The following is a 25,174-nucleotide window of genomic DNA, read 5'->3' on the forward strand; positions in this document are numbered from 1 at the left end:
GGCTCGCAGGCCAGTCAAAATGCTTTTGCAGGCCTGATTTAGCCCACGGGTCATAGGTTGCCAACACTTGACTTACTTAGAACATCCATTAGTTAATAGTTCCCATTCCTGAGTTTGCTAGAGGTGTTGTTGGACTCTACTATTAAATCTCAACGTCGTTTTATCCACTTAGTCGACATTGCAACTACATTTAATTTAATAAATTACATTTTTATTATGGTGAGGAGGTCGTAGAATATCTTTTGAAGAGGATGCTATTAGCGATTTCGTAGAGAACACAACACGTACATCAGAAGCAAAATAGTATTTTTCAACCGATTTTCTAGGCGAATTTCTCACTTATTGTCCCTAACCAAGACAAATGAATGTAAATTAGACATTTAATCAGCGTATGGAGTTCATTTGGTAATAATTTTATGCAGGATAATGCTCCCTCGCAATATTGGTTCTTCGGAACGTCAACCTTTGCTTCTTCAGCCATGGTTCAAAGTGCTTCTTCAGAAAAGCTATGTAAGCATTTGGCGTCATTTTTACGCCTTCTGAGACTCTCCATGGGCCAACTAATGTACCTCCGATAATCCCAGTCCAAACCATTATCCCACGCCACCTTGTTGGCGCATTAAACGCTGATGACGATGTCGTCCATCTAGGACCAATTCCTTGCTCCAGCCATCTGGGCCATCAAGAGTGACACGCACTTCATCTGTGAACAAAACTTTGGAAAAATCCGTTTTTATGTTGTCCTCTGCCCATTTCAATCGGGTTTGTATGTGGCGTTGCTTTAATGGAGGCTTTGTCATAGGCTTAACATACTTTGCCACTTCTTTCAGAAGGCGACATCGAGTATTTTTTGAGAGATTCTCCAATCCGGCTTGGTCAAAGACTTCTCGACTTGTCTGCCCAGGGTTCTTAACAACTTCACGTTTAATTTGGAGTAGAGAACGGCGTGAAACAACTCTAGATTTACCTTTATCAACTCTCTTACGTACCTTTGTACGGTCCTTGACAAAGTTCTTCATAGTTTGATGGTACTTTCCTATCATTTTCGATATTCGAGGGTAGTTTGACCTTTTGCTAGCTGTTCTGTAATTGTACTCTTTTCAGAGCTACTGAAACAACCTTTAGGACGCATTTTATTAACAAACCAAACTGCTTTGTTAATAATTTGACGCACCTCAAATACCGTGGATTCAGCAATTACGATGGCAAGTTGTTTACATTGCACGGAACAGTACGAAAATTTCACAGTACGCGCAGCTCAGCATTGCCAATGTTTCCGAAGCTTTTCGTATGAAACTACGGGTAAGTTTCTGAAACTGGTAAAAAAATGTTATCTCGTTAATAATTTGAAACGTAGTGTATATATATATATATATATATATATATATATATATATATATATATATATATATATATATATATATATAATATAATATAATTATTGGAGCTTATAGTAGAAACTTATATATATATGGCCGCATATTACCTTTCAGTTTTACCCCCCCCCCCCAATTAGAAGCGAATTTATAGCCGCCATTTGCCGTTTAGGTGGCACCAATCATAATCAAAATTACCCACTCCATAGAAAATAGACACCCCACAAACCGTTAAAATAAATGACTATGCAGCAACAATACACCCCCTATTTAGCCATAATACATATACCCCTGAATCTCAATACAATGTTAAAGACCATATATAATCTTATATATCATACTATATATAATAAGCTTCTCCTTATTTATTTAGAATTCAGTAAAGCTTCCCCCAACATTCTATAATTCCTCTTAATCTCTTTCGTCCCTAATGAACCTTACGCTAGATGTCGCATCTTCCCCATGCTACCTAGCACCTTCTCTACTCTTCTGATGAGAAGCATTAGGCTTCGAAATGCCCTGGCATAAAGAGTCCCTTCTATCCCTCAAATTTTGCCTGTATTCCATTATTAAATAAATGATCCATTCTATATCTACCAATATATAGTTTTGTGTCTCCATTTCATACTCTTGTTGTTCTACTATATATATATATATATATATATGTATGTATGTATGTATATATATATATGTATGTATATATATGTATGTATATATATGTATGTATATATGTATGTATATATATATGTATGTATATATATATATGTATATATATGTATGTATATATATATATGTATATATGTATGTATATATATGTATGTATATATATGTATATATATATGTATATATATATATATATATATATATATATATATATATATATATATATACACTAGCTGTACCCTTCCACGCGTTGCTGTGGCTCAAATTGGCACAATGGAAAAAGTCCCAAAATGAGAAAAAGCATGTTTCTTATAGGTTTAATTTTCCATTTTGCATGGGTACACAGTTTTTGTTGTTCCATTTTCTTAGCTGATATAGAGATTTTCTAGTTTGGTGACTCTTGAATACATAACATAAATTGTCCATGTGAAAAAACAGTCAGTGTGTAACTGTAAGACCCACAATTGTAAAGATTGTTCCGTGTGCTTTGTTCATGGTTATTGCAAATGACAATAAAATTGGAAAATGCAATTTCCTAAAGTGTAATGATGTATCCGGTGGAATCATAGGAATGCATGGAATGAAGATATATTCATCTGTGAAAGGTCCTGTTAAGACTGTTGTTTCTATGATATTGTTTGTTAATCTTTTTTACTGCAAGCTATGTGCCATTGCAAAACTTGGATTGGTTTATATTTCACAACATGATAATTAGTACACCAAATTTCAGTTGCAATACATGCGGTGGCATCCCTGGCAAATATAGCTGTTGGATAATTAACCACTTTATCTGCTTTCACAACAGTGTCGATGGATTTGTATTTGACTACCTCACTTGGAATTTTACATTGAATAATAGCATTAAGTTCATGGGCGTCTTTGTATTGACTTGCAAAAATAGCTCATTCACTCAGTCAAGTGGAATTCTTATAATTTGAATATCTGCAAAAACCTTTTAAACTAACTCTTCTTTTGATGAAATAAAATTACAGAAATTACAGAAGTTAAAAGTCAAAGAATTTTGTCCTTAACTCTGATCAGCTGGCAATTTTTCGTACCCAATTTCCCACAAGTGATGCAAAAAATTTTGTGTGGATCGAACAGTCTGCAACTGGACATGCATATTTTGAGTTAAGTTTAATGTCTTCACATGGAACAAAAAAAGTAGAGTATTTGAGGCAAGCATTTATTTCATCTGCTGGTGTTGATTGAAGAATAACAGGTAACATTTATCTGAAATCTCCTGCAAGCAATATTACTGCATTCCCAAATGGTCTGACATTGCCACGCAAATCTTGCAAGGATCGACCAAGAGCCTCAAGTGATTTTTTGCGTCCCATTGTGCATTCATCCTAAACAATAAATTTGCATTTCTGCAATATTTTTCTCCATATTGGATGTTTTGGAGATGTCGAACATGAGATTTTTGAAAAATTGAATGTTTTAAAGTAAAATAAATAATTCTTCTTCTTAGCAGCAAGGTCGCAGGTATTTCTCATGCAGCAAGGGCTAAGGCTATGTCATTTTGTTACCAAATGGCTGCCAAAATCAATTTAATTAAAAAGGTTTTATCAGTTACTTCTGGTGCTGTTCAAGGTAGCAGTAATTTCCAAATAACTTCTATTCTCACAGTCAGTAAATTAGGTGACTAAAATAGGATTTATCCATATTTTGACAATGCCTTATTCACTGTAATTAATTTAGGAGACTAAAATAGGATGAGGGATTAGAGATGGACAGATAGAGAGGAAGATATATAGATAGAAAAGAGAAAGTGAGAGGAAAATAGAGAAAGAAAAGGAGATAGAGAGATAAAGGGATTGATAGATAAACAGAGAGAGGGGGAGAGTTAGAAACAGAGAGGGATGAGACAGAGGAAAGGAGAGAGATAGAGGGAGTTAGAGAGAGAAAGGAGAGGATTATATAGAGAGAAAGATAGATTGAGAAAGGGAAAGGGAGAGATGGATAGAGAGAGATATTAAGAGAGGAAGAGAGAGGAGGAGAGAAACAGAAGGTGAACTACACTTCACCGTTTGTTTCCTCGTTCAGTAGAGAAGAAATCTTTCGAGACTGAGGCAATTTTAATGTTTTGTTATTATCCAGAGTACCTCTTTTTTTGGGGGGAGGGGGCTTGATTTTCCTCACATTAGAAACCGACCGGGTCATCTGTACTTTCACTTAACAAATTAATAAAAGAAAAACATATTGTAAAATTTGAATTTAACATGAAAATACTATTTTAAAAAATAGCACGATAACATGAGTGCATAAGTGCCACTTTAGGTACTCTTTGGGCGTTGAGTTCCATGGCGACCAGCATAATTATTTAATGGTCGCTCCCTTAGCCCCCCCCCTAGTCAAGGCTAATGCATGCGCACGTAACATTTTTTTCATTTACTGACGTTGGCTTAGTAATTAAACGATTTATTGATAATTTCGTAACCCTTAAACGCATGCCGGAAGATTTAAACTGGTTCATTATTGTTGTAATGAAAAAAAAAAGTTTCATTCAACACAAAACCAAAAACACATATTAATGATAAATGATTTATTATTCTATTCATTGAAATTTACTAATTTTTAAATAAAAAAGTAAAAAAAAAAAAGTTAATAAAAAAAAATAGTTGCTTATGTGCGCATAAAAAACTTTTCTTTTTTTTTTTCGATTAGGTCCACCTTATAATCACCCCCACCCTCCTCATCTTAAGAACAGCTTCCGGAATAAACACCACTTTTGGAGGGGGGGTCTATTTGCAAAATTTAACTGATATTTGTTGTCAGCATACCCACCCGAAAATACTATTTAAAAAAAAGGAGGGGCTCAGTGCCCGTGGCAGAGAAGTAGATTTATTTATCAATAAAAGCTGCGGAGAAGTAAATTTATTTATCAATAAAAGTCGTCATTTAAAAAAGAAAATTGTGGAGGTGGACCTAAATGTAAATATTTACCCAAAAAATTATCCCGAAGTTTATTACAAAAACGTTTTGTTTTCGCACTATTCAACAATTTGTTCATCCGCGCATGTAAATTAAAAAATATTTGTATAAGTGAGAAGTTATCAGTAAATGATTTATTTTTTTTTTTAAATTTATTTATTTTTTTTTTTTTCATTAGGTCCATCTCCACAAATGTTAAGAACGGCTTTCAGAATAAACACCCTCAACCTCTCCATGTTAACAACGGATTTCGGAATAAACACCATTTGGGGGGGATATTTAAAACAAAAGTCGATAAAAGTCGTCATTTAAAAAGAAATTTAAAATCAAATGTTTGTAAAAGTGAGGAATTATTAATAAATGTTTAGTAACATTTTTCGGTGCTAATGCAGAGAGTGACCCGCGCTATTTTTTTTAAATTGTATTTCCACGTTTAATTAAAGTTTTCTGATATGTTTTTATTCAATTGTAAGGTTAAAGTACAGAATAGGTACAAAACGCCCTCCCTTCCCCATGTTAAGAATGGCTTTTTAAATAATAACGTTATTATTTCAGCACGGACCACTCTCTGCATGAGTAAGTTTTTTTTTTTTTACTTATCTTGTAATTCGAGAGTAGTTGAAACGAAAGTTACCAGAAATAAAACCGGGCAAGTCTCACAGAAACGACTTAAAAAAATATTTATATTTTATTTAATATTTTAATAATTCGCGAGGTAAATTTATTTTAATGACATAAAAACATCCCTCGACTCTAAAGATGGGTTGTCTGAAAATTTCAAATAAATTGGTAACGTAGAAATATGGTTTTATTCACTTTTAACGAACCAAATTTACATTTATATATATATATATATATATATATATATATATATATATATATATACAGAGGCACCAAAAACAAAATCCGCACTTGTTATCCTTTCAAAAACCGCAAATTTAAGCTAAATTGAATGTAACCGTTTAAACAACCTATACCTCATTTGATGCGCCTTTTGCTAAAAGTTACATTCCATTTAGCTAAAATTTGCGTTTTTTTAAAAAATGACAGGGGTGGACTCTCTATTTGGCGCCACTGTATCTATCTATCTATCTATCTATCTATATATATATATATATATATATATATATATATATATATATGTATGTATATATGTACATATTTGATTATGTATGTATGTATTTGAATATATATGTATGTATGTATTTGAATATATATGTATATGCATATATATATATATATGTATATGTATATTTATATCTATGCATATATGTATATGTATATATATGTATATGTGTATATGTATATATGATATGTATATATATGTACATATACGTATATATATATGTATATATGTATATGTATTTATGTATATGTATATATATATGTGTGTGTGTGTGTGTGTGTGTGTGTGTGTGTGTGTGTGTGTGTGTGTGTGTGTGTGTGTGTATCTCTTCATGTCCCAACACTGACAAAATGGCACTTTGTAGTCTCAATGCAGCTGACATAACAGTTAATTTCCCCAACCCCTTTAAATAACTAAAAATATAACATTTAAAAGATAAACACCTGCCAACAAAAGTTTTTTTCTCATTCAATGTTGACCTAAGGACCAGCCGTAGTCTTCTACTATATTTTTTTCTATTATTTATTTCATTTCAACTCTCATTTTATCTATTTTACAATTCCCAAACAAGTTTATTCTTCTTCCCTATTCAAAAGCTTTATTTCGTTACTTTCAACAATTTTTCCTTTTTTCAATTTCATATAATTCCTTTTGTTCTTTAGGGAATATCTGTTGTTCTTCCGGAAATTGATAAATCTCATCTGCTAAAATTCTTGTCAGTAGTTTCCACATCAATTATCGACCGCAGTTCGCTTTTGATGTAACCTTCTGTCCGTGCATGCTCCCTTCAGGAATTACATCTCCTGTTAAAATTTTGTTAATTTGAGATGCAATCCTTTCATATAAGTTGATGAGGTTTTTATCCAATATCCCTGATCACAATCTTCCAATCAGAATTTTTTTTATTTCGTTCTTCAAATCTTTTAGTCACAAAGCAATTCCGTTATATCCATTTTTAACACTCCAAATATCATCCCAAAACCTTGTGCAAGCTTTTTTTATTTGGTATTCATTTGAGTAATTTGACCTTTTATTAACTTATTTGTGGAACTTCTTCTGGTTCAAACCAAACAACCTATTATATCTAAACTGTTCAATTCTCTCTTCGTATCTTTTCACCTCTGCACTTTTTGCTACCATTCTTTGCTTTATTTCCCCTTTTTCCACTCTATATTTCATTTAGTTGTTTGAATTTCTGAGTCTTCTTGCACCCAATTTTTCTTTCAACTCTTTTTTAAGCAAGTCCACATCTTATCTTAATTTCTTCATATTACCTTCTATTTTTCGTTTCCACCTTGATTAATTTTTTCTGACGTCCACCTCTTTTCAATCCGAATTTTTCCTTTTTTTTTTAATTTGTTTCTGTGATGCATTGCACTTCATTGCTTTATTCACTTTATCTGTTTGAACCTTCAGAGTTTTCTATCTTTTTACATATGACTCTATCACTTCAATTTCCACATCATAACCAAATATCCCGTCCCTTCTTTTACTCCATTCTATGCTGCCTCAGCCACATTTTCCATTTCATTTTCTGTCCTTTCCTCATTAATCTCCTTCGTTTTCCGTGTCACTCTTCCTCATTACATCTGCGTTCTTTTTATGGCCTAACCATTTATGTTTCCATATTGCTCTTGTATGATCACACATGTATTGTTCTGTTGATTCAAACGTTTCTTGTTGCTATCATTCTCCAAACATACAAGGTACCTTCAATAAGTTTCCAGTCTATTTTTGTACAGATATTTGAATTCAGTATGTTATTGTTATACATCTTAGAAGATGACTGATCAATTTTTATGATTTCAAGTTCAAATAACAGCTACAGCAGGAATTGGAATACATACTACTAAAGCCTGATTGTTACAGTTGGTGAATTTCAAAAATGCAATCTCAACGTGAGGACAGTTTAGAAGAACGATATGCAATAAAATTCTGTTTTAAACTTGGGAAAATGCCACAAAAACGTATGGAATGCTTCAGACTGCTTTTGGGCTATTTTGCATGAATCGAGCATCGGTTTTTGAGTGGCATGAGAGATTCAAGGAAGGCAGGAAGTGTGAGGGATGATGAGAGGTATGGGAGTAGTAAGGAAGTCAGAATACCAGAGTTGATTGACCAAATAAAGAATTTCATGGATAAGGACAGTTGTGTGTCTATAGAGACAATAAGTGCACAGTTTGATGTCAGTGTGGGAACTGTACACATGAGAAACTGAAGATGCGGAAGATTTGCATGAATGCACAAGTCCACATCTCCATCCATCATAGACTATTTGACTAGGATGGGTATCAAGACAGTTCTTTACCCTCCCTATAGTCCATACCTTGCTTCCTGTGACTTTTGGTTATTCCCTAAGCTCAAGGAAAACCTTAGAGGCTGTTGTTATGAGACAATTAGGGAGATGAAAGAAGCTGTGACGAGGGTCATTGACACGCTCACACAAGAGAACTTACTTGCCGAAGTTGTTGGAAGCGTACAACAAGTACCAATTCAACACCTTTGAAGAAAAGAAGAAGAGTCTGGACTTTCATGTGCATACTATCAATATAAGTGCCCATAGGAAAAAAGTATGGAAACTTATTGAAGGCACCTCGTACGTTGCCTGATAAGCTCTCCATTTTGAAGAAGCACTCCATGATTACCTTCATTCTAGCCGTTTCAGGATGATGAATCGGTTCTCATTGCTGTGCCAAGATAAACATGCCGGGCGTAGGCCCTTCACATTAAGTTTTTTTTTTTTTTTTTTTTTTTTTTTTTTTTACAGAGGCGTCACCACATTATCAAGGCCTAGAGGCCACTCAAGGATAAGGGTTAAAGAGTGTACAGTAGAAATTGGTCAATATAGTAATCATTAGTAATGAAAATTTGGTAAATTTAATAACTTATATGGAACGGCTCATCAAGAACTTATTTACTTTAGACTTGAACACAACCATATTGTAGTCAGCCGGAAAGCAGGAAAACGGAAGACAATTCCACAGGCGTGCAGTTCTAAGAAAGAAGCTTTGTTCATGGAATCTACGTTTAGGTTTAGGCACAGATAAAGAGTGGGGGAAATTATTGATAGTGTTTACAGCTAGACGAGTGTTTCTTGTGAAAGTTTGGCGAGGGGGGGACCATAGATTGAAGCTCAGTTGAACACTTTCCATGAAAAATAACGATACATCAGAGACAGTTTCAGTCTGATTCACATCGCTATTCTCAGTATTTTGATTTGCCATTTCATTTGACACTAGCGGGGATACCCAGTGTTACCCAGGTGTTTGGAGGTGTGTGTTGACCCCCCCCCCTTCACCTCCAAAAAAAGTGTTAGTAGACAGGCAGGCTCGAACCCATGACGTGCATTGCCCAGGTATTTGAAAAAACAAGTCTTAGTAGGCAGGCAGGTTCGAACCCGTGACGCAAATGCGGAAAGAAAATGTGAACTTTTACAGCTATGCTACAAAACCATAGGAAGTGGAAAGCGTTCAAATTTAGCGATGTCAATAAAAAAAGTTGACTTGCTAAGTGAATGCAGAAATGAACGTTGGCTGAAGGCCAGTTCAGCATTATTTGTTTCCCTACGATGTTGGGTAAAACCAGCTACCCCCAAGAAAGGGGAGCTCTCCAAATGAATAGCAATTGTTTGATATGAAGAGTTTTCCCCACATTGATTAAAGCTAATTGCTTTTCTGGAGGTCCCGGCCAAGAAGGCAGACGACAGACGTTCGCTGCTATTGATTTCGCTTTTATACGGAAAACACAAACAAACACGCGAGAGGATGGAATAGCATGAATTTTATAAAAGTCGATGTAAATAAATCTAGATACGACGTCCCTTCACAGATCGTAGATATTATGATCTAGGGAGCATATAAAAAGTTCTAAGAAATAACCCCCCCTCCCGAGGACCCCTGCAAATAAACCTTTGCTGGACATACAAAAACGCCCGCACCACTTTTGTCTTCTATACATATAGATGACATAAGAAGTTCAATGAATTTTATGCTACCCAATCACCGATTTTTTATTTATTTATTACTTATTTGTTATTTGTTTTTTGAGACACCATCTTTAGACATAGCAGTTTGATATCAGAGTTTTCCTTCTCCTAGATAGTCGGTTTTGCTCGACTATTGAGCACTATATACCCAGAGCTGCTGGTTTTACTTGCCTGATACACTCTCTCTTGTCAGTAAAACAGGTTCATCTAAGCTACACAGGTGTTAGAACTAGACTGACAGAAGTTATAGATTTGAACATACATTGGGAATATTTTATAAGAGTGTGAGAGCTCGTCCCAACTTCCACCCTGGCAATATGGCAACCATCTATTATTATTATTATTATTATTATCATTATTATTATTATTATTATTATTATTATTATTATTATTAATTATATATTAATATGATAGCGTATGTGTAATTTTATGTGTCACGCTTACATCTTTTTTCTTCCGAATGACTGGCATTTAATTGTTACGCCATTCCATTTCTTGTGATAAATAATTTTACGCAGAATTCTTTTAGTTTCGGTTTGGATTCAAGCTGATGCGCATAAGTCATATGGATATATTTTTTTATTTTTAAAATCACAACTTTGTAAAAATCGATAGAAAATTGACTCTATAATAATATATACAATAAAATTAATGCATAAATTAAAATATCATATTTAAGCATATTTTTTGAGTGGGCTACGCCGGGAATTCAGGCTAGCATAAATAAATGCTTTTGCAGTTTTGACAAAAGCTACAATAATATCAGAGCGTCTCCATTTAGCCTGAACATCTACAGAATGCCAACATCAATATATTACATATGAATGAGTCCGCTGTGGAATTTCCACAGGTTCTGCTAGTTATTATTATTGCTCTTTGGGCATTATATTAAGTTGTTTTCATCTTTCTTGCCAATCTCTACAATTGTATAAAAGTAACAAGATTGAATGGAAAAACAAACAAACAAATGTCCGCAGTAACAGTAGCTATAGTTTGGTTAGGGACACGTATTGTTGAATGGAAAGAAATTGACCTTAAAACATATGGACATGAAGACAAGTAAAACAATGATAATGAATGGAGCTTTTCACGCAAAGAATAGGCGATGGGCAAGGAAAAACCTGACGATGGTTGTCAAAATGTTACTTCAACTTCAAGGTTGAGACAGAAGCTCTATGTACCACACAGGAGCAATCGCCTTGGACAAATTATGTGAAGTATCACATTGATAAAACGGCTGAAAGTCCCCTGTGTCAACTGTGTGGGAAGAAAGGTGGAGGATGCACAACACCTCATCAGTAGCTGTCAGAAGTTAGCTTAAGAGAGATACAAGAGGCGTCATGACAATATTGAAGAAAGATTCATTTGGATATATGTAAGAAAAGAGGGTTAAAATGCAGCAAAAAATGGTATGAGTTGCCAAGATCGCTGGAAAAATGGCGGGATCCTTCTATCAATCCAGTAGATATCTCACTGTTGATGCAATTTTCTACCTATATAAGAGCCAAGTAGGTCCAAAGATGGAGTACTGTTGCCACATTTGGGCAGGAGCTGCTAAAAAAATCTTATCCTACCTTGAGAGAGTTCAAAATAGACTTTATAGCTTCATAGGGTATGCCTCTTTCTCTTCTCTGCAACCTCTTTTCCACAAAAGAGATGTTGTGAGCCTGTCTCTGCTTTATCGTTATTTTCAAAGCAAGTGCTCGTCTGAGCTCCAATCTATGATCCCACCACACCAAACTTTCACGAGAAACACATATAGCTGAACACATTCAATAATTTCTCCTACTCTTTATTTGTGCCTAAACCTAAACGAAGATTCCATGAACAAAGTTTATTTCTTAGAACTACACACCTGTGGAACTGTCTTTTGTTTGTCTGCTTTCCAGCTGACTACAATATGGTTGTCTTCAAGTCCAACGTAAACAAGTTCTTGCTGAGCTGTTCTACTTAAGTTAACAAATTTACCGAATTTTCACTACTAATGATTACTACGATATTCTCCTATTGATTACTGTACACTCTTTTACCCTTATCCTCGAGTAGCCTCTGGGTCTTGATAAGTGGTGATGTCTATGTAAAAAAAAAAGAAAAAAGAAAAAAGTATGTTCCAAAATCCGTGATAACGTGAAATTATTGTGGGAATATCCAATGTGATAATTTGATTGAAGCAAGGAAACCAGATTTAATCTTGTTAAAAAAAAAGCAACACGAGACAATAATTATTGATATAGCACTATCAGCTGATGTGAATGTGGACGAGAAAAGAAAAGAAGAAGGTCGAAAAGTACCAAAACTTGAACATGAAAAGATAAAAAGATTGTTGAAGTTGAAGAAGGTAGAAGTTGTACCTATTGTGGTGAGAGCCCTGGGGAGTGTGACAAAAAGAATTTGACAAGTGAATTGAGAAAATTGAGATCCATTGCAATATTGAGGTACTTCAGAAGACTCCCTTGTTAAGAACTACCAGAATCTTACGGAAAGTACTGGAGGTCTAAGAAAAGAAGTTGCTAACCTATGATTATTTGATATGATCTGCCAATCAGTATAAAATTGGCAATAACAACAATCAGACACAAACCACTACTACTACTACTACTACTACTACTACTACTACTAATAATAATAATAATAATAATAATAATAATAATAATAATAATAATAATAATAATAAATAAAAGATAATAAAATAATGATAAAAATAAAATAATGATAAAATAACAAAAATAAGAATAAGAATAAAATAATAATAATAATAATAATGAGAAGAATAAAATGATATTAAAATAAGAATCATAATAATATTTAAATATTGATAATAAAATAATAATAAAATAATAATTATATTAAAACATTTCTACTACTACTACTAATAATAATAATAATTAAAAAAAATGAAATAATAAAAATAATAAAATTATAATAATAATAATAACTATCAGGACTCGTGTACCAGCGTTGCCTGCGGGAAGCCTACCCCTCCCTTGCAAAAAAGTAAACTACGGTTGTTGTTGGTGGTGGCCATTGCCATCTCTGAACAATTGCAGACACTGGCGGCCGTGGCCGAAATGAAATAATCTGGCTTTTACTGGCGATTGGTGTTGGTTTGGCCGACAACATGCAGGTACTGTTTGAATTTAAAAAGAAAAGCAATTAAGAGAATGTGTTAATCAGTATGAATTAATAAAATTACGAAAAATAGTCCATTATAGTAATAATAGAAAGTAAAAACAGAAGTTTTTGAAGTTATGGATTCTCACTGTATATGAACTGTTTAGAGTGATAAAAATCAGTGGTAGCAATCATAGCTGCTTCCGTTTGTTGTTCAAGTTTTCCTCTTCATTTCAACTCTTTCACCAATAGGATTAAATTAAATTCAAGTTTTATGTTACTTTTTTTAACGTGTAAAACAGAACAATTACAACTTTTTCACTTCGCTTCTTTGAGTATTGTTATGTTAAGAATGGCGTTTGGAATAGACATCTCAAACTCCGCATGTTCAGAACGGCTTTCAGAATAGACACCATAAACCTAACAATCTAGAGAATGGCGTTCGGAATAGACACCCCCCCAACAACCCCATGTAAAGAACGGTTTTCGGAATAGACAACCCCCTTTTGGAGGTGAGGTGGAAAAATAATTCCCCCAAATTTAACCGTGATAATCATTGTCATCACATCCACCCGCAAATGCTAAAAATAAAAATTGGGGGTGGCAGTGTCGGTAGGAGAGAAATAGATTTGTTTATCGCGCATGCGTACTGAATTACAGTGCATAATACAAGTACTTTATAAGTATTTGTCTCTGCAAAATTTGAATGAGATTTTCTTAATCGGCATAGTTGAAACCTATACAAGCCATCGTTATAAAGAAAATTGTGGAGGTAGACATAATGTACGCCCCCCAAAGCACTCAAAATATTATATATGGAGATAATAATAATAATAATAATAATAATAATAATAATAATAATAATAATAATAATAATAATAGTAAAAAGTCGTCGTCGTCGTCGTAGTAGTAGTAGTAGTAGTAGTAGTAGTAGTAGTAGTATTCCATGCACTTTTCCCATTCGTTTTTTTGCTCGTCAATGTGTTTCCTCGTTGCAGGTATTAAAACCAAATCAGATGAATCTGGGCGTTAACAACTAGACAAAATTACATCAGAAATTAATCCGACGCTGAACATCTGTTAACGAACAATTATTTGCTTCCGTGTCTTCCTTATACATTAAAGTAGGACACGTAATTGATAGTTAATCGAGCGCTAACCTCACACTTCTAAGCCGATCTAAACTGTGGCCCCATTTGCCGTGAAATATCTCACTCTGAGTGACTAGGCACTAGATGTGGCCCAATGGTACGAGGACCGCGGGCGTTTTGATTGATTTCTTAGAAAAATGAGACACATTTCTGTATATTCATAGTATGTAACGAAAACAGCACTATATATTAATACACGCACGCACGCACGCACACACACACACACACACACACACACACACACACACACACACACATATATATATATATATATATATATATAATGTTTTTTTTTTAATTTTACAACCTCAAAATATTAACTTAGTCCATTACAATTGTTTCCGCAAGCTCATTTTGACTTTTATCTTCTGAAGAAACAGACAGGGAATTCCTCTCTCTGCGGAAACAATTGCAGGAAGTAGTAGTTAATATTTTGAGGTTGCAAAATAAAAAAAAAAAACATATTCAGCTCTACCAACATATTGAGTACTTTTATCCTGTTTTATTACCACTTATACCGCTAAGTATATATATATATATATATATATATATATATATATATATATATATATATATATATATATATATATATATATATACACACACACACATTGGTATAGAAAATACAGAAACAATTACACAAAATTTTACAAGAGAACTACACAAAACTATAGCAAAATTTGATCTGACAGACTTTTCAAACAGAGAAAAATCAACAAAGAAAGCATACGTACCAAATCAACTTCAAACCTGTGATAAAGTTTGGATTAGGATAGACCGCGTTCGAAAACCTTTAGAAGCAATCTATTCAGGTCCATACATCGTACTCGAACGAACACCGAAATATTTCCTAATAGAAACGAACCCAAACACGCACACACAAGTTTCAATAGATCGTTTGAAACGTTACATTGAAAACAAGCAAAAATGTACGCAAAATTAAAAAAAACAAAAAAAAAACGACATTTTATTCCCTGAAAAAGTGCAGGAACATAAGATAAAAACAAGAACTTCAAGTAGGAGAGTTACATGGAAAAAAGACAATGAATACATTTATTGTTAAAAAAAATAAAAAATAAATAAATAAATAAATAAAAATAAAAATATATATATATATATATATATATATATATATATATATATATATATATATATATATATATATGAGCACTCTGTCTACTGGCAGGGTACCTCTCGGTACTGACCAAAGATTTAGGTCACAAAACCAAAACCACTACTACCATCCTCTTCTGCACTATATTAAACCTTCCTCTTCCCTACAGTGTAAAAGACAATTCTCACTCCTTAACCCTTTCTTACACCTAGTCAAATATATATGGAAATTAAGCTACACGGAATATTCCGTATTCTAATCTCGTGATAATTCGTCACGCCTGACGAATTCTCACGAGAATGAAACGCGGAATATTCTGTATATATTCTCATAACTTACTATATATATATATATATATATATATATATATATATATACATATATATATATATATATATATATATTATTTCTGTAGGAATATATTTTCTTATAATATATATCAATCCTTATCTAAGAAGCTCAATGTAATTACAGACCAATATAGAGAATAAATGTGTCTGTGACGTCACGAACGAAAAGTGCCTGTCTTCTTTAGACTTCAGTGAAAGCAAACGTTTCGCGTAAGAAAGGGTACTTGTACCGTTTAATCAAGACATTAAAAAAGGAAAATATTGAAAAAAGTTATGTCAGTGTTTCTGTTTTTTGTGTTTTCTTTATTATTCTCTTGTGTTATTTATTTCTTTTATACCTGCGAACTGGTGCTTGCCTCCTCGAAAGTCATCAATATGAGAGACGACGACACGGCCAGAGAGAAGATGAAAGAGACGGAATCCATGGCACACTGCGTTGGGGTCGGCGATTGGGTCGCACAACTAGAAATTTTTCCAAGTTAAGTAGAGATTCTTGCAACAAACAGTACCCGGAATTCTCAAACGGTCACCCGTTTAGTCCTGACCAGATTCAGTGTCGTTTAACGTAAGTGGTCTAACGGAAATCAGTATGTTAGCGTGATTGATGATACTCCCTTCGATTTCGACGTATAAGGTCCGTTACAACAACTAAGTGGTCGGAAATCCACACAGATGATTTGTTTATAGTGGTGCAGACTTTGTGCAGAACCAAGCACACTTTTTGGTACAACTGCTAATCTCAGTCGGCGAAATGGCTGCCACAAAACAGAACAGACAAAAAAAATCAGGTTTTTACATCAGAATGCATGTCTTAAAGACTCGGGATGCATTTCTCCTAGTAAATTAAACGTACTCATAGATACTAAGCTGGAAATTTGTACGTCACGGCGAGGTACATGCATCGCCTAACATTCCCAAATGGTCATCTATTGCCAGGTTAATCATTGCTTAACTTCGGTGATCTGGCGAGACCCGGTATGCCTGCGTGATAATGCTAGTACGTTAACGTGATTATGTCGTATATAAATTAATGAAGGCATAAATAAATGAAAAAAAAATTTTTTAAATAAAAACTATACGATAAAAAATGAATAAATGAAAATTTAAAAAAACACGAAATAAAAAATAAGTGAGAAAAAAACAAAACAAAACAAAACTAAACAAAAAAAATACAAAAAACAAATACGACATGCATTCGTTGTTTCCGGTTTTATTAAAACAATAAAAACTGACAACTGATTTGGTTCAATATGATGGATAACAATACACTAGGGTGTAAAGAAAATACGCACACACGTATGGGCGTTGTCACACAATACATACACATATATACACACAGGCAGATATACAGACTTACACACATTTATTAATAAACTTGTCAATAGAAAATATACACGTTGAATATATCGTTTTATTACTTATATATTTGTGGCCGTAAATAACATTAAGTATTAAAAAAGAAAAATAATGAGTAATATATATATATATATATATATATATATATATATATATAAAATATATATATATATATATATATATTGCTCAGTTCTCCTATCTCCGTACCCCCACAATTTCAATGTATTACCATTTTCCTCTAACGCCACCATAATTTCACTCCTAATGTAGTTATCGTTAGACGTCGCATCTCTAATATGTAACCTTGCATCTTCTCTCTTCTTCTGATGAGAAGAATTAGACTTCGAAATACCTAGGTATAAAGAGTTTACTTAACCTACATCCCTAATTGATGTAATCTCATTGAATAAAGGATTAAATTTATTTGAATTTTAGTATATATTTTTATATTGTTCTTTTATTCTTGATCATATATATATATATATATATATATATATATATATATATATATATATATATATATATATATATACTCAGAGAGAGAAAGAGGGAGAGAGAGATTTCTATGGAAATATATTTTCTTATAATGTATACTAATCCTTATTTAAGAAGCTCAATGTAATTACAGAGCAATATAGAGAATAAATGGCCAAAAACTATATTTCAAAATCCATGATGTTGACCATCTTACAATTTATTCCTTTAATTTAATTGACATGTACAATTCTTGACAGTATTTGTTACGTAGCGCAAAACCAATCGCTTAATTATTATATCAATCAGTAAATCTATCATGCCCTTAACTCATCAGAAGAAATAGCAACAATCAATCCGTCCAGAGGAAATAAAGTACGTTTCGACATGATTAAAATTCGAAAATTAGAAGAGAAGCTGTACATAATATTAAGTGATTGATTTTTGTAAAAGTGATTGACATTTGTAAATGTCAGCTAAATTAAAGGAATAAATTGTAAGATGGTTAACATTATGAAGTTTGGAATATAGTTTTTGTCACTTATTCACTATATATATATATATATATATATATATATATATATAGAGAGAGAGAGAGAGAGAGAGAGAGAGAGAGAGAGGGGGGAGGGAGAGGAAGAGAAGAGAGAAGTGGGAAAATGAATAACTGAACAATCTATTTGTACAGTTTACTCTAAAGCATACTTTATCCGGACGGCATTCAATTATTTATTAGTGATATTAATAGAAAGTAGGAGAAACTATTAATTAACTACTGTTAAAAATTAGGAATATTGATTTTATTTGATTCAAACAAAATCAAACTCGTGTGTATAGTTTTATATTTTCGAGCTGGGTAGACAGACTGGTTGATATCTAAACAATTTCGTTTAGATACATACAACGTGGTAACTTATAGATTCTAGGCAAGCACTCACACATATGCATAAACCCGAATATATAAAACACCTTATATACGCACACACACATACACACATACATACATACGCATACATAGATACACACATGCACACACACATTGTTCGATGTAGATTTTTTTTAGTGCGTCCACAGCTTTATATATTTTCATGTCGCCAAGTTGCAACGACTAAGGTTGGCTGAATCTCGATCTCTGCTAATTCCAAACATTCGAGAGAGGACTCAATCAGAAAAGTAATAAAATGATGGGTGGCTTGGTATCCTCAATCGATTATTGCTTTTGTTGCAGTTGTTTTCTTTTTTTTTTCTTTAAAAAAAAAAGAATTTTAAATGTTGAATCATCTCCAAGCAAGGATGAAAACTAAAATTCGAAAACCTGCAATAGAAAAAAGTTTGCTTTCATTATGTTAAAGAATATATATATATATATATATATATATATATATATATATATATATATATATATACATACATATATATATACACATATATATATATATATATATATATATCAATTTAGTCAATAGGAATAAAAGATTTACCAAACAAAACTTAAATCTAATATAAATATTAATATTTATAAAGTAATCTCAACAAAATTAAAAAAACAAAACTCCATTCAACCACAATAGATAGTAGAACTTGTTATATTCCTTCAAGCTACTTCGGATTTTTTCTCTAATTAAATCGCATTATTTTCATTCTGTTTTTATCTTCACGTTTCTGCCCACATTGAAATTTTTTTTTTTTTTAAATCTTTTCTTCGCTTCTTGGATTTACCATCAAGTCTTAATGCATTCTGGACTTCCTATATTCGTTTCCCCCCCCCCATTTTTGTATGTTTTAATCGATATGACCATATTACAAATTGCTTTTGCATTTTATGACTAACTATCATAAAATTATGTTTCATCTGATGCCTTTACTAGTGAATTCGTAGCTCAGCTATACTAGTAATTTACTAATGTATTTTTCCTCTGAACAGAAGAATAGCATTATTTGAAACTCTGCGGATTAAGCATTTTTAATATATTTTTTTTTTTAGTATTCTGTTAAACAATAAATTTCCTTGTAAATTTTAATTCACCATCGAATTTATATATATATATATATATATATATATATATATATATATATATATATATATATATATATATATATATATAGTAAGTTATAAAATATATGTGGCAATTAATATATATATATATATATGTACATATATATATATATATATATATATATATAGTAAGTTATAAAATATATGTGGCAATTAATATATATATATATATATATATGTACATATATATATATATATATATATATATATATATATATATATATATATATATATATATAGTAAGTTATAGAATATATATGGCAATTAAGCTACAAAGAATATTCCGCGTTTCATCCACGCTAGGATTCATCAGGCTTATGTGACGAGTTGTGGTTGTATCGCGTTTTTATATACGCACATTCTATTGAGTTTTTAGTTAGCAAATCAGCTTTCTAGTTTCCACCGCACCCTTCCTAATCAGCCAATGAGCAGGCACTTACAGGACAAAAGCCCAGTTGACCTCCGGTTTACGTCTTCCTTTGTGTGTGTGTGTGTGTGTGTGTGTGTGTGTGCTATTTTAGTTGGGAGCGTTGATAGTGCGTTCTGACCTATTTTAAACTAGGTTAAATGTGTGCTTTTTTAATGTTAGTTTATACATATATATATATATATATATATATGATAGTTTATGTATATGTATGTTTATTTTAGTTATTTATTTTCTATTGTTATTGTTGATTTTAAAGTTGTTTTGTATCACTATCCTAGAGTAAGTTTTATTCTGTGAACACAGTTGTTCGCTATTTCTCTCCTACAGTTTAATAGATCTTGGGGTTCTTTAAAGTATAGAATAGCACATTTTTCGTGAAAGCATAATCTACATGGATCGTCCAGGTTTCTACACGTGTTAGCTTGTCTTACTATTTTCCATTCGACTACCGGTGAACATCCGCTTTGTTTGAGTTCCCAGTGTTTGTTTGCTAGAGTTGTTTTCATTCGTTTTTTTTTTTGTTTTTTTTTTAATGTACTTTTGTGGTCATAATATCGGGTTTCGAAATCTAAGGAAGTCATACCCACGTAATATTTCTTATTATTCGGGGTTTCTTTCGCAAATATTGTGGCCTGGTAAACTATGCTTTTGGTTAGACATTTATTTTGAAGTGGGCAAAGTGTGCTGGATCTACAGTTGCATTTATCTTGTTCGTTATTATTATTTTTATTTCTAATATGGTTGTCGTTGTCCGGAGTTTGTTTATTATTATTATTATTATTATTATTATTATTATTATTATTATTATTATTATTATTATTATTATTATTATTATTATTATTATTATTATTTCTACTAGTTACATATGTGTCCTTTGTGTTAGTTTAATTTTTGTCATGATGTCCACTTTTTTATTACATCACAATAGGATTTTCCTATAAATATTAGTATTAATATTTATATATCCACTTAAGTTTCTTAAATGCAAACTAATATATATATATATATATATATATATATATATATATAGTTTTAATTTAAGACACTATATATATATATAGTTTTAATTTAAGACACTATATATATATATATATATATATATATATATATATATTATGAGGCGGTCACCACTAATCAAGGCCGGGAAGCCACTCAGGGATAAGGGTTATTGCATGTACACTATGTTAGTTTGGGGATTTAATAAAAGTGTCTACTTAAGGGGACGGTTCATCAGGAATTTGTTTACGTTGGACTTGAAGACATCCAAGTTGTAGTCAGCTGGGAAGCAGGAAGACGGAACAGAGTTCCACAGGCATGTAGTTCTAAGAAAGAAGCTTTGTTCATGGAATCTACGTTTTGATTTAGGCACAGATAAAGAGTGGGGAAAAAAATTTTTTTTTACAGTGGTTTCAGCTAGACGGGTGTTTTTCGTAAACGATTGGCGAGGGGGGACCAGAGATTGGAGTTCAGACGAGCACCTGCCATAGAAATAACGATAAAACAAAGATAGGCTCCCAACGTCTCTTCTGTGGGAGAGAGGTTGAAGGGAAGAGAAAAGGGCATCCCCCACTAAGTCACGAAGCCTATTTTGTACTCTGTCAAGGCGGGATAGGTTATTTTTAGAAGCTCCTGCCTATATATGACAGCAGTATTCCATCCTTGGGCGTACTTGACTTTTATATAGATAGAGAATTTCATTAGTAGTGAAATATCTTCTGGAGCGGTAGAAGGATCCCACCATCTTTCCAGCGACCTTGGCAACAGACTTGATGTACATGTTTCATTTCAGATCAGGAGTAAAGGTAATTCCCAGAAGCTTGTCAAAACATGGGGCTTCTTCTAGACGAGAGCTATCCATTTAAACTGATGCCAGATGGGGATCAGAGTGTTGATGATGTAAGGATAGGAGTTTGGTTTTAGATGCATTAAAGGTAACCAGCCACGTCTTCCCCCACTGAACCACGCGCTCGAGATCAGAGGGGAGAGAGAGAATTAGAGAGAACTTTGTCATTTACAGCCTTTGATGTGTTGCTGTAGATGGTCGTGTCATCAGCATAGATGTCAACGAATGATTTAAGTATGTGTTTAGGGAGATCATTGATGTAGATCAGAAGAGAGTTGGGCCCAGGATGGACCCCTGAGGGACTCCAGCATTAATACTGCAAGCCTCTGATTTTTGTCCATCGACCACTACTCTTATGAGCCTATCAGAGAGAAATGATTTAATGATAGAGAAAACATTTCTAGTTATACCGTAGCTGGAAATCTTGTGAAGTAGGCCTTTATGTCATACCTTGATGAAGGCCTTTGATATGTCAAGAGCAATTGCCCTAGAAAGGAAACCTTTGTTAAGAAATTCACTAATCCTATGAGATATAACCGTTAGCACATCTTGCAGAACGGAAACCATATTGTGTGTCACTAAGAAGGTTATTTCTGCTGAGGTGGTTGACTATTTCTCTATTTAATATGGATTCCAGCAACTTACTCATGACACACAGGAGACTTATTGGTCTGTACTGAGAGGGAGATGACTTATCACCTGAATTCTTAAATACAGGGTATACTGATAAGGTTTCCAGGATGTTGGAAAGCACTTCTCCTTAAGGCAACGCTTAAACAGTTTCTTAAGTATGGGAGCAAGTTCTGGTTGAAACTTTTTTAACGCTATAATTGGAATGCCGCCAGGTTCTTGATTAGGTTGGCGAGCTCATGCACAGATATTTGTATGTTACCTAGCGTGTTCTGTGTTATAGGAGGAAATATGGGGAGTTGATGGCCTTCGTCGCATAGGGTAGAATTAGCTGCAAAGTTCTTGGCAAATAGTTTGGCCTCGTCTGATGCTGACGAGATGACCTCAGGTCCATTGATAATGGTTGGGATAGAACGCACTCTTCTGTTCATGATCCTATTTGTTATTTGCCAAAACTGGTGGGAACCAAGCCGCTGATCAGCTACTTTGGATTTATAGCTCTCTTGCATTTTTTATTACTCTTTTACAGTGGTTGCTGGCGTTCCTGAAAGCAGCTTTAGTCTCAGTGCATCTGTTACGTTGATAGCTATGGAAAAAGTGATTTCTGGGTGCGATGGCAGCAGCACATTCTGGGGAGAACCATGGCTGGCTGTTAGGTTTTTGTTGGAATTTTGTTTATATATGTACATACATACATATATATATATATATATATATATATATATATATATATATATATATATATATATATATATATATACATACATGTATATATATATGCATGTATATATATATGTACATATGTATATGTATATATATATAATTATGATATATATATAATTCTGAGATATATATATATATATAATTCTGATATATATATATATATAATTCTGATATATTTATATATATATAATTCTGATATATATATATATCAGAATTATATATATATATAAGAATTATATATATATATATATATCAGAATTATATATATATATATCAGAATTATATCTATATATATCAGAATTATATATATATATATATGAATTATATATATATATATATATATATATATATATATATATATAGTAAGTTATAAAATGTATATGGCGATTAAGCTACACTGAATATTCCGTGTTTCATCTACTCTAGGTCTCTTTCGGAATATTCAGTGTAGCTTAATCGCCATATACATTTTATAACTTACTAACTAGCTTTACCTACGTATTGAGCACTTTTGAAGTAAATACGCACAAATCTATACTTTTGTATATTAATTCTATGTGAGTAAATTAAGTAGTTATATATATATATATATATATATATATATATAAATATATATATATATATATATATATATATATATATATATATATATATATATATATATATATATATATATATATAACCAGGAAGGTTTCACACTGAATCCGATGACGTACAAGGTGTAACGATAAAGTTGTTGATCTAAAGAAAACAATACTACAGTTTTGTTTTAATACTTTTATTGGTAAAATCAATTCAGGTAACTTGATTATGTAGTAGAGCTGACATCTATTCAAGGTAGCCACCTTCATCCTCAATCACCGCCTCGATACTAATCTGAAACTAGGAGCATGCCTTTTCTACAAGCGCCGGCGGGAGCTCGGTGGATATTCGGCGGATGGCGGTGATCAGGCTGGCTTTGGAGTTGTGGAAGGTCATATTTGTAATGTTCTCAACGTAGGACCAAACGAAGTAGCCCAGTGGGTTTAGGTCGGGGAACGAGGGCGGGGGGCGGTGAGAGAAGGGTACAAAGTCGTAGCACTCCTTCTGAAGTCAAGCTTGGGTATCTTTGGACTTGTGGATGGCGCTGAATCCTGCTGCCACACCTAGAGTCTTCCAGCGGCCACCTGATTGCACTAAGGGATCACCACACTCTTCAATACATCCAACTACACTTTGGTGTTGACTTTCAGGCCGACTTTGAAGATGTGAGGTGGCATAATGTGGCTCTCACTTGAAACCACACCAAAGATCATAACTGTGGCCGGAAACTTCGTTGAGCTGTGCTTTCAAGCGTTGAACCGTCCAGATTTGCATTTCGAGGGTGCTGGCAATGGTCCCGTTGCATAAATTGGATCGGTAAATAACATGAGTTGTACAGCGGCGCATCTCCGATCTCGCTCGTTGAACATTGAGTCATTTTTAGATTTAATAGAAGCTTTTTTTTTTTTTTTTTACACAGTGATCACCACTTATCAAGGCCCGGAAGCCACTCAGGGATAAGTGTTATTGCAAGTACATTACGTTAGTGAGGAGATTTGATGAAGTGTTTACTTAAGGGGGCGGTTCATTAGGAATTTGTTAACATTAGACTTGAAGACATCCAAGTTGTAGTCCGGAGGGAAGCAGGCAGACGGAACAGAGTTCCACAGGCGTGCAGTTCTAAGAAAGAAGCTTTGTTCATGAAATCCGCGTTTTGATTTAGGCACAGATATAGAGTGGGGGAAATTTTTCACAGTGGATTCAGCTAGACGGGTGTTTTTCGTGAAAGATTGGCGAGGGGGGACCAGGGATTGGAGTTCAGACGAGCACC

The 25,174-nt window shown here is 33.1% G+C and overlaps 1 protein-coding gene across 1 annotated transcript in view; it reads right to left on the reverse strand.

Moving 5' to 3' along the window:
• Positions 1–17,013: 17,013 nt before the first annotated feature.
• The window catches only part of LOC145278041 (uncharacterized), a 75,148-nt gene continuing 66,987 nt past the window's right edge, over positions 17,014–25,174 (reverse strand). The window contains exon 5 of the mRNA XM_080130263.1: positions 17,014–18,955. The gene's annotated coding sequence lies outside the window, so the exon portion shown is untranslated. The remainder of the gene's footprint in view (positions 18,956–25,174) is intronic.

Source organism: Euprymna scolopes, chromosome 6, assembly GCF_053919585.1.
Source record: "Euprymna scolopes isolate OS-2025 chromosome 6, ASM5391958v1, whole genome shotgun sequence".
NCBI lineage: Eukaryota > Metazoa > Mollusca > Cephalopoda > Sepiida > Sepiolidae > Euprymna > Euprymna scolopes.